General features: G+C 51.1%; 1 protein-coding gene across 6 annotated transcripts in view; it reads left to right on the top strand.

Moving 5' to 3' along the window:
* The first annotated feature begins 1696 nt into the window (after nucleotides 1-1696).
* BMAL1 (basic helix-loop-helix ARNT like 1) overlaps nucleotides 1697-12554 on the top strand; it is a 106072-nt gene continuing 95214 nt past the window's right edge. For 4 of the 6 annotated variants that reach the window (XM_089311109.1, XM_051851678.3, XM_051851660.3 and 1 more), the window contains exon 1: nucleotides 1727-1871. The gene's annotated coding sequence lies outside the window, so the exon portion shown is untranslated. Of the gene's footprint in view, nucleotides 1872-12554 lie in introns of all 6 variants that reach the window. The other 2 variants (XM_051851675.3, XM_051851669.3) reach the window with 1 other exon arrangement.

Raw genomic sequence — 12554 nt, 5'->3', positions numbered from 1 at the left:
GAGTTATAGCTCTGCCACTTACTGTGTGACTTTGGGCCAGCTAGTTAAACTCTGAGTTTGTTTCCTCATCTGTGAAATGACATAATAAGAGCTTCCTTTTGGGGTAGTTATGAGGATTAAGGTAGAAAGTGTCAGGAAAGCACTGAGCATAGTGCCAGGCACATAGTAGATGCTGCCAAAATATTGATTCCCTCTACCATTCTTTTGAGTCAACCTTTATCAGCATCTTTAGGTTATGGTTACTTAACTAGTTAATTAACCCAATTAATTATACTAGCATGCAGCCCATGCTCTTTATCTTGTCCACAGTATCTCGTCAAGCACTTTGCTAAAGTTCCCTTTTTGAGTGATCTCAGGAAACGTCAGCAGAGACAAACAGCAACACATTCCATCTATGCGTAAGATTAGGAAAAAACGGTAAGTTGGTTGACCTTGAAAACAGTCTGCATTCGATCCACAAGGGATTGAGCTGGGAATGCAAAAACAGATTCACAATGATAAAAATGCTGCCAGACTTCCAGCGTCCATGGGAGCTCGTCTGGGCCACAGAATTAGGTGAAGTGACTTCATTCCACTTGTTCATGCATCTGCACATTTTCGGTCCCCTTGCTAGGTAAGCGCCCTACCCGCCCCATTAGGAATTAAAGGGGGAGCAGGACATGGATAACAAAGCAGACTGTCCTTGTATCCAGAAGTTTGACATCTAGAGAGGTTAGGCGTTCTTTGTGCTAAAAGCCCTCTGCTATGTGGCTTGAGATGCGAAAGTAAGAGTCTCCGTTCTCAGCACCCAACCCGCCCTTTAGTATTGCGTTTGTATTTTCTGTAACGATTTGTTTCGTCCTGCCTAGCTCACTGGACAGCCTTTTGCAGTAGCGACTGTGGCTGCTGGGGCTGCGTCTGGCACACAGCTGGTGGTCCCAAGCTGGCTCCTGCTCCGGGAGGGAAATGCAAGGACTTCGCTCCACGCCCGAGAATGACAGCCCCAGGGGGACGCCTGGAGGTCAGCTCCAACGAAAAGAAAGTGAGAACGAACGCTCGCAGCCCTTGGGGTGGAAGAGCCTGCGGGAAAATGCCGAATGTTCTTTCCCTCGCTTGGGCTTTGGCAAAACAGGGATTTTTAGGGAGGGTCTGGCAGTCTGCGTTCCTAAAATCGGTTTCCTAGATGGAGTTGGAAGGCGGGGAGCGAGGAGATGCAGCCCTGAGTCAGGCTGTCCCAGTGAAGAGGCGGCAGGAGGAGGGGTGACGCCGGGACTAGCCTGGGACCAAGAGGAGAGGGACCTCCCGAGCGAGCGACCGGCCGCGGGCAGCTCAGCGTCTGGACCCGCAGTGGTCACGGCGAGTGGGAGACCTGAGGGGAGAGACAGAGGGCAGGGGCTCGGAAACCCGGAGGAACGCGCGGATTGGCTCTGTCCTCGGGGCGTGCGCTCCTCTGCGCCGAATGATTGGTGGCGCGAAAGGAGCAGGTAAGTCGGACCCTCGCCGCCCCGCTATTGGTCAGTGGCCTCTCCAGCAGCCACACAACTGGCCGGCGGGCTGCCGAGTCGCGCGCCGATTGGCCAGCGGCGGCCCCTGAGCCCGGGCTCCCTTCGAGCGCTCCGATTGGCTGGCGGGAAGAGGCAGGTATCCGGGCTCCGCGGCTCCTCCATTGGTGGGCGGGGAAGGGGGGTTGGGCACAGCGATTGGTGGGCGGGGGGCCGGGCCTGGGCCGGCGGGGAGCGGATTGGTCGGAAAGTAGGTTAGTGGTGCGACATTTAGGGAAGGCAGAAAGTAGGTCAGGGACGGAGGTGCCTGTTTACCCGCGCCGGACTCGCCGCCGCTGCCGCCGCCGCCGTAGGATCTGAGTGCGGGCGCCGGTGCTCCCGCGGGCCACGGTGAGTGTTGGCCGCTGCGGCTAGCGACGCGGCCCCGGGCGGCCGTCGGGCCGTTAGCATGGGGGCCGGCGAGGCAGCCCCGCCACCGCCCGGGGCGCAGCCCGGCCTCGGGGAACCCTGCCCGACGTGCCCGCTGCCGGCCTTAAAGGGCCCGTGCCCTCTCCCTGCCCCCACCCGGGCCTCGGGGAGGCTGCGCCCCTTAAAGGCGCCGCGCTCCTCCGCCCCCATCCTCCTCTCAGGCCGGAGCCGCGGGCCGAGGCGGGCAGGGGTGCGGGAGGCGCCCTTAAAGGAAAGAGCGAAGTGTCTGCTGCGGGTCGGCGGGAGTCCCCACCTACCCTCCTTGGGCATCGCTACCTGGCGGGGGGAGGGGGCAGCCAGCTGCCCCTTAAAGGGACTGCTCTGCCCTTTGGGAGCGGTGGGCAGGCTGATGACAAGTCCCAGGATGGGTCCCCGGGGATCCCTGAGGGGACCATCCTTGGGAGCTGCCCCCAAGGGCATTGGACGAACGATGCCGCCTCTGCCCTTCCTCCCCCTCTCCACTTCCCTTTCGGGTGCCTGGGAGGTTAGGTGGGGGCGGGGAGGGCGTCTCCACTGGACTTGGGGAGTCCGAGCCTGCCTACCCCTTCAGCCGTGTCCCTGGGGCCATCCGCGGCCGGTGCTGTACCCGGGAATCCCCGGCCAAGCCTGGAACTGACCGCAGCCTGTGAACTTTCCTCGGGCCTGTGCGGTCCGTGTCCTGGGCGGCCCGGGGAGGATCTCCCGCGGGTGCGAGAGCAGGTGTGGGACGGCGTGAGGGTGTTGCTTGGTGCCCAGGCGTGGGCCTGCGGAAGGCCCGGGAGCCCCGCGGAGGGGAGTGCGCAGCGAACAGGCTCGGGCTCCGGCTTTGACAGGTGTCAGGGAAGCGAAAGGTGCCCGCTTGCGCCCGTCGGGGTTGGCCTCCCAGGGAACTCGGGTTTGCTCCGAGGATGAAGTTCAAGGGAGAAATTAATGTGATCTGGTGGGGCGTGTGGTCCCCGGGGTCGCGCGGCTGCCGCCTAGCCTCTGGCTGGCGAGCGCCGGCGAGGGAGGGCCGCGTGGGGTCTGTCACGGAGTTGGTGCGGGCCGGCCCGCGTCGCCCCTCCACTCCCTTGCCTGGTTCCCCGTCGCCTGTTGTGGTCGTTTGGCGCTTGCCGGTGGGTCTCTCCTGCCTTCTTTCATTGCTGCTACTCAGCGAGGAATCATTAGCCAAGTTTTGTCATACTGCTTCTAGAAATCAGATTCGGTATTTATGAAGAAGCGTTTCTTGCCAGTACCCCCGTTTCCAGGATCTTCGTTTTTCAAAAATCCGAACGAGCTTGCCTGTTAGGTGCGTCTCCTGCCCCACAAGCTTGCGTGTCATTTGTCCTGCGGATATCTGCTGCTGTTTCCCTCCCCACCTTTAATCTATTTTTATGTGACAACTATTATTTTAATTCTTCTGGTCCCATTGATACCAGGATCTGTCAATTTGGGTTGGTGGAGTTTTTAATTAATGTGCCCGTTGAATCATGAGCTTAAAATAATCACCGCTGCTCCTGAACAGTTTTGAATAATCTCATGCTCCCTGTGCTGCAAGCAAGAGTTAAAAAAAAATTACTGCTGTTAAATTTGATTCTGGTGTCAATGGAATTCGAAAATATTTTTTTTAAAAAAATACAAAATTTGATGTTTTCATTAGTGCTTTAATCCTGAGTTCAGTTTATCAATTAATTCTTTAAAAACGGTTTGTTGAGCATGTTTAGAAGGCTTGGAAATTTCCTGGATGGGGTTTTAAATTGCCAGCATTATCTCAAGCTGGGGCTCTAGAGGCGTTTTGGTTTTTGTGAGGTAGCCACAGAATAGTCATATTGATTTAAAAGGATAAATTTGTACGTTGTTCTCCCTCCCACCAACCCCTAAAGTTTGAAAGGGGAGAGAGAAGAGCAGGCGTAGTGGAAGACCACTGACTTGGGATTTTGGAGGTAGACATCCTGGTTCCAGCCCAGGCTTGGATGCTCATGGCTGTGCCACCTAGGACAAGTGCCTAAACCTTTCTGGGGTCCATTTGCCTCCGTTGGAAAGTCAGACAGTTGAACCAGGTGAGCCCACATGTTCCTTCTGCTCAAAAGGTGTTAGTCACTAAGTGTTTAATACATTGGAATTCAGGTTGGTATTTATCTCCCGGAACCTCCAGAATACCTGAGCCAAAGCCCTATTTTCACAGGAAAGTTAAGCAGATCAACAGATGGCGTTTTACAGGATCCATTTCAAATGATTTATAAAATGCTGACTACGCTAGCATCTCTGCTATTTGCAAAAGACATTTGTGTGCCTCGGGGCTGGAAAGGGAAGTGGCCGTGCTTTCAGATCGATCCCTTCATACCAACGATCTCCCTGGACTTGGTTTACTAGGAAATGGACAAGCCCTGTAGAAAGACATGGCTACCTTAATAAAACACAGGAATGTGTAAACATGAAATACTGAATATTTGTTTGCCATCCGTCTGTGAGCTTGCTTTCATTTGTGATTCCTTTATTGACTCTCACTGTGATAGGAGAAAGCATTTCAGAAACTGTTTCTGCCCCTTGCAGTGTTATAATTACAGAAAACGATTTGGGTTGGCATCGTGCTAGCTAACGTAGGCACTGGCAGGGGAGTAGAACTTCCTCTCGAGCTGCGGTGCAGCACGGGGCACGGAGACGCAGGCGCAGCATCCTACTCAGCAGCCCTGGCTCTCCCCACCGTGACTCGGACTTGCCCGAGACACTCACCCTGACTTTCTCCTCCTCTCACCTGCTCTGACCTGAGCTGCTTCGGCCTCTCTTCCTTCCCACTGCAGTGTCCCTTGCTTTCCCCGTTGTCCCCTCCGGTCTTCCCAGTTCAGAGAATGCAAGTGGATCTCCCCCGCCCCAGCCATTCCCTCTTCTTGGGCTCTCATTGTGGGCAAGAGCTGGGACTCTGATGCGAAAAGGGTCTGGGACTTGGGTTCAGGCTGTGTGGCCATGGACAAGTGCTTGACTTCTCTGTGCTGTAATGACGGAGTCTGCCTCATGGAGTCCTGGTGTGGATTAAGGGTGATGGTGCATGTAGAATGCCTTCCACACAGGAAGCCCGTCCTCACAGGCGGCTGCCACCCTCCCTCCTCTGCCAGGGTCCTTTCTCAGAACATCCTGTGTGCTTCTTGTTCCTAGCCTTCCCTACCACCCCCAGAAAAACCGTGCTCTTGATTTAGGAGAGGAAGCTGGGAAGAGGAAGACTCAGACCTGCTGTGGGCCTTTGGGTGCAGGGCAGTCTACATGTGTATGCGCCGGGTACCCCCAAGTCTGTGTGTGGGACTCTCCTCTCCTGCCAGCCTCTCGCAGAGCTGTGAGCATGTGCCTCCTCCACTCTCATCTTCTTTCCACTTGCCCTCCAGCTTCTCTGTCTACCACCCTTCTTCACATTTCTTCACGTTTTCTCCAAAGCCTTTCCAGTCTTAAGCCTCAGGGTCCCATTCTTAGTCCTAAATGCTTGTCTTTGCCCCCTTTGCAGCATTTGCCTCACCTGTCTTTTCTCCTTCAAGTCCATCCTCCTCCAGCCTGTGGGTCATGCTGCTTCCTAGATTGTCCTGCAGCCCTTGGAGGAGGGAGATGTGTGTGCGAGCCCTGGCTTGTTCATGCTGGTCTCTTGACTGGGGGTAGGGGAGTCTGGCCCATCCCCCCTGCTTTAGCTGCTGGCAGGTCAGGTCCATCATAGATGGTAATGGCAGCTGGTAGCCAGCATTTGTGACTGTGGGGTCAGGTTTGTAGGCTCCTTGCGAGCTCTCTCCTGTTGAACCCTTCTGTCACCCTGGAGCCTATAACCCCTCACTGCTACCCCCTCTCCCCTGCCCTGACACACGTGCGTGCACACACACACACATACACACACACACAGTGTTCTATGATGTAGAGTGCAGACTTCACATCCTAACTGTTCTTTACATGGCCTCAGAGCCTGTGGGTGAGGTGCTTTGCTCTCGGTCTTTGTGGTTCCCTCTACAAAACTGGGATCCTAGTAGTTCCTCCCTCGCAGAGCTGTGTTATGGCTTAAATGAGGGGAAACATGGAAAAGAGAAATGGAACTCTACTCACAGCATGCAGCAGACATTGAAGGAATGCTGGCTGTGGCATTGCTGCCCCTTGTTGCCTGGCCCAGGCTCCTTGGCCCCATGTGTTCTCCACTTCAGCCTGCCTGTCTGCCAGAGCTTGCTGTGAGCCCCAGACTGATATCCCTTTGCTGCACCCACCCAGTCCTCTTACCCCCCACCTCCCTATCATCATGTGTCCAAATCCTCCTGTGCTTTCAAGAGCCAGCTTGGGTGCTTACTGCTTGAGGAAATACTATTTCATGTTTGCTCCTCTTCCCACGCCTGGCAGCAGTGCCCCTGGCCCTTGACCCGGTTCTGATTCTCTTAGGTTCTGCTACATTCTCTCTGGTGTTGAGTTGTCCTTAGGAGTGTGTCATCTACTCACTCAGGCTGAGCGCTTTGGGATGTGGTCATCCTGGCTGTCCCCAAATGACAGGCACAGGGAGCTGTCAAGATGTGTTTGTCCAGTGTACATCTCATTCAAGGGCTAGAGGAGGAGAGAGAGGATGGGCGCTCAGGGAATGAGCATGTGGGGGGGAAATGGATGTGTGCTGTGGGGGGCAGGTGGAGGCGGGAGAGGAGGGATGCCACAGGGCCATGAATGGCCGTGGTGGTGGGTGGTTAGGTTTCCGTGGAAGCAGGGTTCAAGTTGGGACTTAACCTCTGGGGGAGATGAGCTTTGATAAGCTTTAGTCATCTTGGCTTCAAGGGAACGTTGAGTGCTGACATAGCAAGGAGCATGGTTTTCACTTGAGTACGTGCTGTCCTTTTGAATAGTAGAAGCCCATGTGCACTCTGGGTAAAGGAGGAACCGGATGGCCTCTAATTTAATAGTCTGCCTAATACTGTCCCTGCTGGGTTTTGTGCATATGCCAAGTAGAACATTTACATGTGATTGTTCCTTTAACAGCTGCTCGAAATGTGTGACCTGGGCAGACTAGTTAACTGCTTGGAGTCTGCTTGACTTCATCTGCAAAATGGGAATAATAGTGATTATGATAACTGCCGCTAACATTTATTGAGCGCTTTCCACGTGCCAGAAAATATATTAGTCACCTCGGGCTTGCTAACTCAGAACTACCCCATGAGGTAGGTCCTCTTATGATCTTTATTTTACAAGTGAGGTGGTTCTGTCAACTGCCCAAGGTCATTGAGCTGGTATGGGGTGTGGCAAGGGTTGTGCCCCAGGGGCCTCCAGAGGCTGCTCCCACACAGGGCAGTTGGTGCCTGCTGGGAGGAAGCCCTGTGTGATACCCTTCCCGTAATGGGCCCCACACCAGGCCCAGAGCCTGCTGGGCCCCCGGTGGCTGGGAACCGGTCTTGCTGTCCACACACAGCCCGTGCACCTCCTTTATCGCAGGACAGATGCCCTCTGCAGTGCGGCGTGAGGCCACCCCTTTGAGTGGTACCCTAGTGGCAGCTACAGAGGCTTGTGGCTGCTTGTCACAAACTGCCCTGCTTGTCTGTCTCTCTTGCTTCCTCCTGCCTTTCTGTGGCTTGGCTCTGCCACCAACCCCGTGTGGCTCAGGTAGGTCCTTGGGTGAGATGCACTTCCAGATCTGCTCCCACAAAGCCACCTGCAGAGCTCTTACTGTGGGGGAGACCTTGCCCAATCTCTCCCCTTGGTCCTCCTCTCCCTGGTTCCTTACCCTCAAAAACCTGAAGTTCACCCATAGCCTCGGGGTGTGTGTGTGTGTGTGTGTGTGTGCATGTGCGTGCACATATGCACATGTGTGTATGTGTATTTTTTAATGCCAGTTGTTCTGTGAATACATGCAGATGGTGAAGGAAACATTGTTTTATGTCAAGAACCTGTTACATAAAAATGTGTTATATAATGTTCAAATATATACTGCACAGTGAAATTAGATGCCACTTCTTTTTTTCAAAGAATAGAAAGCTAATAAACACTGGCTATCCTGAATATGTTTGCTCTGTCTCAGATTTGGAGGGTGTGAGGGTGTGGAGAGACGTGCTCTGCTCTCAGCTGTAGGGTTGAACTCCGCTGTGTTCCTCGTAGGGGAGTTGACCTGAATCTGCCACGGGCACTGCCTCAGGACTCTCCAGGATTCAGCTTCGTGGGAAGGGACCCTCCTTGAGCTCTTGCTCACTTAACTCTCTCTCCTAGCTCAGCAGTGGGAAGAAGCTCTTTGTCCCTATACCTAGACCGCCAAGGTCATCATGTCACCAACTTTCAGCTCTGCTTTGTACTTTCGATTCTTCCCACATGAATGGCCAGCTTTGCCTTCTAACAGCCCTGTTGTTGGGCATGTGGTTGACACCCCTCTGTCCAGTCTTCCAGGCTCTTCAAGGTTGGACCCCACTCTCTGTTTCTAGCCCTGCTTCCCTCTTCCCCACCATGCCCTCCTCACCAGCTCCCATTCGCAGATGTGTAGCCCCAAGCCAGAGGTTCAGTTCTGCTGGTCGCCCTCTGCCCTTCCAGGCCACATTTTCTCTCTTACTGTTCTGCTTTGCTTAAGCTGTTCCCTTGACCTAAGTAATTTCTCTTCCTTGTGTCTGTGTCCCTTGAATGTCACTTCTTTGTGACATCTCCTCTAATGACATTTACCCTATTTGCTTTTTCTCCTGTGTGTTTTTTTTTTTTAAGACTTATTTATTTGAAAGGCAGACTTCCGGGGTTGAAGGGAGAGATATCAATTTTCCATCTACTGGTTCACTCCCAAATGGCTGCAACAGCTGGAGTTAGGCTGATTTGAAGCCAGGGGCCAGGAGCTTCTTCCAGGTCTCCCACGCAGGTGCAGGGGCCCAGTGACTTAGGCCATCTTCTGCTTTCCCAGGCCATTGCAGGGAGCTGGATTGGAAGAGGAGCAGCTGGGACTTGAAACTGTATGCATATGGCATGCCAGCATTGCAGGCCGCAGCTTTACCCACTACACCACAGTGCTGGTCCCTTTCTTGTACAGTAAAAAAAAAAAACATTCTGATTGCCAACCATTCATTCAGAAGCACTGATACTTCACAATCAGCAAATTGCCATGTCCTACCTAATTGGTTTGAGGTATGGCCAACCCTCTCATTTTCCAGTCGTGCCCTGATTAATTATGTTGTCCTCACTCCCCACCCTCCAGTTCTGCTCATTGAGTGAAGTTGACTGGACGCTCACCATGTGCGTAACGCCATTCTAGGCACTGAGGTTGTAGCAGAACACAAACAGAGGCTGGGGAGGAAGAAGCTGGCGATAAACCAGTCTGTTAACTCTTGATTCTGCTGGCGCTAGGAAAGAAGTCAAATAACGTAAAATTAGTGAAAATGCATGGTGGCAGGAGGTTGCTTTAACTGGGTAATCAGGGATGACTTCTCTGTGGAGGTGGCATTTGAGCTTAGCTCTGGGGTGATTTGAGAGAAAATAGTCCAGGAAGAAGGAACAGCAGGTGCAAAGGCCCTGAGATTGGAAATAACGTGGTGTTTTTGAGAAACGTTAGGCAGGCAAGCAAGGCTGGATTTTGAGTTCCATGTGTTCAGATGTTTTCTTCCTTTTACCTTCTCTGTAACCCTGAGTTCTGTGTCAGAAAGGCCATGTAAGTACTTGCATATAGAATTAGAGCATTTGTCCTTGGTTATGTATAGTATAAATAGTGGTTTACTGTATCCTGATCAAAGGCTTTTAATAAGTCTAATACATTGTATGCACTGTTGAATATAAACAAATGAAGGATTTAAAGAATTTTCTCATAAGTACATTCCTAGAATGTGTCACCAGCTACGGCTGTTTTAGTAGTGCTCAGTGCAGAGCTTCAGCCCTCAGAATTCTGTGTTCCATGCACAGCCTTCTTAAAAGCAGGTTTGGTTCCAGAAGTTGATTTGTGAGACAGTCAATGGAAGCTTGGAAAACATTTTCCTATATAAAAACTAAACAGTGATTTGCTTTGTAAGTGAGCCCACAAAACCACGTAGTGGTGGCTGTACCTGAAACCATACTGTTTGGAACTGAGCCATTAGTGGCATTAATTAGGTGTTGTGTTGCTGGATCCACCTTCCTTTACACAGCGTCACAGGTCACTTGCTGTTAGCATTAGGGGGACCCGGGTACCTCAGCCACTTCTACTATTTCTGCTGTCCATCACAAAGTTCTTAAAAGGCAGTTTTGACCTGCATGCCATTAAGATTTGGTTTCAGCTGTCACAGATGAGACAGTCGTGCAGAGATTGGGGAAAACCCTGGTGTGGAAAGGGGGAGAGTCCCCTGCTCTGGTCTTGGCCCAGGCACTGATTCACGGAGTAACTTTTGAGTAAAGCTGGCTTCACTGAACTTTGATTTCCCAGGCCTTTCCTGACCATAAAGTCCTCTGTCTTCTCACCATAACAGGAAAATCTACTTCATTGTTCAAACCTGCCCTCAAACGGCCTCTCATTTGTTCTTGACAAAGTATATGGCATGCAAATAATGAGGAAGTGAAGAAGTTCCTGTGTGTAGTGCTCAACAGTTATGCTTTCAGTATGACCCCTGATTTTCATCTGCTATCTTTCTTGATGAGTTCAAAGAAATTTTGTCCTAGAACTTTAGGTCCAGATAAGAGTCTGTGTTCTTGGCCAACTTATCTTCCATATAATTATGAAAATCACTTTTTTTCTTTTTAACTCTTAGGGATAAAAATGGTGACTGTGGTTTGTTTGCTTATGAAATACACTTCCAAGTGTCCTTAGGGAGTGGAATGAGTTTGCAGGAGGGAGCAGAGCTGAAAGAGTGTGGGATCAAAAACAACTTTAAATGTTAAATGCAAAGCTATTTTCGGTATCCTGCTGGAGGAAAAAAAAAAATCTTTTTTCAAGGCTTCAGAAGACAGAAGAAGTTTCTGCTCTAGACAGAAAGAAGCCTGAGGTTTTGCAGTAGGGAGAACTACCTGATTGTGTAACCAGCTGCCTGTCCCTCGCTTCCCACCTCTGAGTTTTGTTTCGGGCATCATGAGCCCACATGTGCCACTTGAGAGGCTTGATATTTAAATGATGTTAGTGGCAGAGCTCAGCTGGTAGTGTTGAAATGACTTAGGTGCGGAGAGCGATGCTGCACACTTCACAGTGGATTCTGGACGATAGATGCTTTGTTGGGAGTGACAGAGCACTCTCAGGGATGCCTGTAGCTGGTCACTCATGAATAAGATGTCCCATTTTCCCCCACCTCTTACTTGAAGCCGCATCCAGGAGTTTGGTGCAAGAAGCTGTTGCTCTGTGGGCTTCACTTTGGACATAGAGAGTGGCATTCCTCCTAGCCTTCCTCCGTAACTGCTGAAAAGCAAGCAGGAATGTGTTGTCTGCCATATTCCCACCAACTAAGACAGTGCCTACACAGAGTAGTCCCTCCATCTACAAACACTTGTTTGTTCATTCAGAGAGTGAATTCAGCCTTGGGGAAGCCTCAACCTTCCCTCACCTGCTAGCAGGAGAGGCCCTTGGACTTGGCCTCGTAATTTGGAGTTCAACTTAACATTTCCTTTTGACAGGTATGTTTTTCTTATTCTGTGAGTTGGCTAGATACTGGTATCTTTTATAATGTTGATGAGTTAACTGGCCATGGCTATCCCTGCCCTGCTGATGTTCATCTTTATGCTATCTTTAATTGGCTCCAAAGTACAACAAATCAATAGCTAAGCCACATCAGCTAAAAGGAAACTTATTGCATATTTATTTGGGCATAGGTACTAAATGTTTGTTTATTTAGTCAACAAATATCTGAAGGGTCATATGCCAGGCACCATGCCAGGCTCAGATGAGCAGAAATAATTGTGACCAAGAAGACCAGACCTCGAAGAACAGAAATACAAGGATACGTTAAAAAGTTGATGGAAAGTAGAATTAAAAGTTAAAATTATTTTGGTGCAAACAGCCTTTGAAAGCCATGCACACTCATTGCTGTTGTGACCAAGGAGCCTGCGGCTTTATCCACGTGAATAAGATGATCCCAGGTCACATACAGTGCCAGTGAAGTGGTCTAGATGATAAGTGTTTGTTACAGGAACTGAGAGAGCAGAGAGATCTTTGTATCACAGAAGAGAGGAGGTGCTATGGAAGTGGTCAGGTTTCACTCTGACTTTAAGGATGCATAGGATTTAGATTCATAGGCAAGAAAAGGATGGGTGCCTTCCATGAGTGTATGGGTGAGAACAAATCATAATTAATTTTTTCTTTATAGATTTGTTTATTTACTTGATTAACCCGGCATTGTGGTGTAGTGGGTAAAGTGGCCTGCCGCCTGTGACCTCAACATCCCAAATGGGTGCTGGTTGGAGATCTGGCTGCCTCCATCCAGCTCCCTGCTAATGTACCTGGAAGGAAGCAAAGGGTAGCACAAGTGCTTGGGCCCCTGAACCCACATAGGAGACCTGGAGGAGGCTCCTGGCTTCGACCTGGCCTAGCCCCTGCTGTTGTGGCCATTTAGGGAATGAACCAGCGGATGGAAGATCTCTCTCTCTCTCTCTCTCTCTCTCTCTCTCTCTCTCGCTGTCGCTTGCTCGCTCGCTCTTTCTCTAAATAACTCTAACTCTCTAACTCTAAATTTTATTTATTTGAAAGGGAGAGAGGAAAGGAGGGAGGGAGGGAGGGAGGGAGAGAGAGAGAGAGAG

This window comes from Oryctolagus cuniculus, chromosome 1 (assembly GCF_051225735.1).
Source record: "Oryctolagus cuniculus isolate XC-2025 breed Fujian yellow rabbit chromosome 1, ASM5122573v1, whole genome shotgun sequence".
Lineage (NCBI taxonomy): Eukaryota > Metazoa > Chordata > Mammalia > Lagomorpha > Leporidae > Oryctolagus > Oryctolagus cuniculus.
Note: the sequence above shows the minus strand (reverse complement) of the source record. Positions and strands in the feature narration are given on the sequence as shown.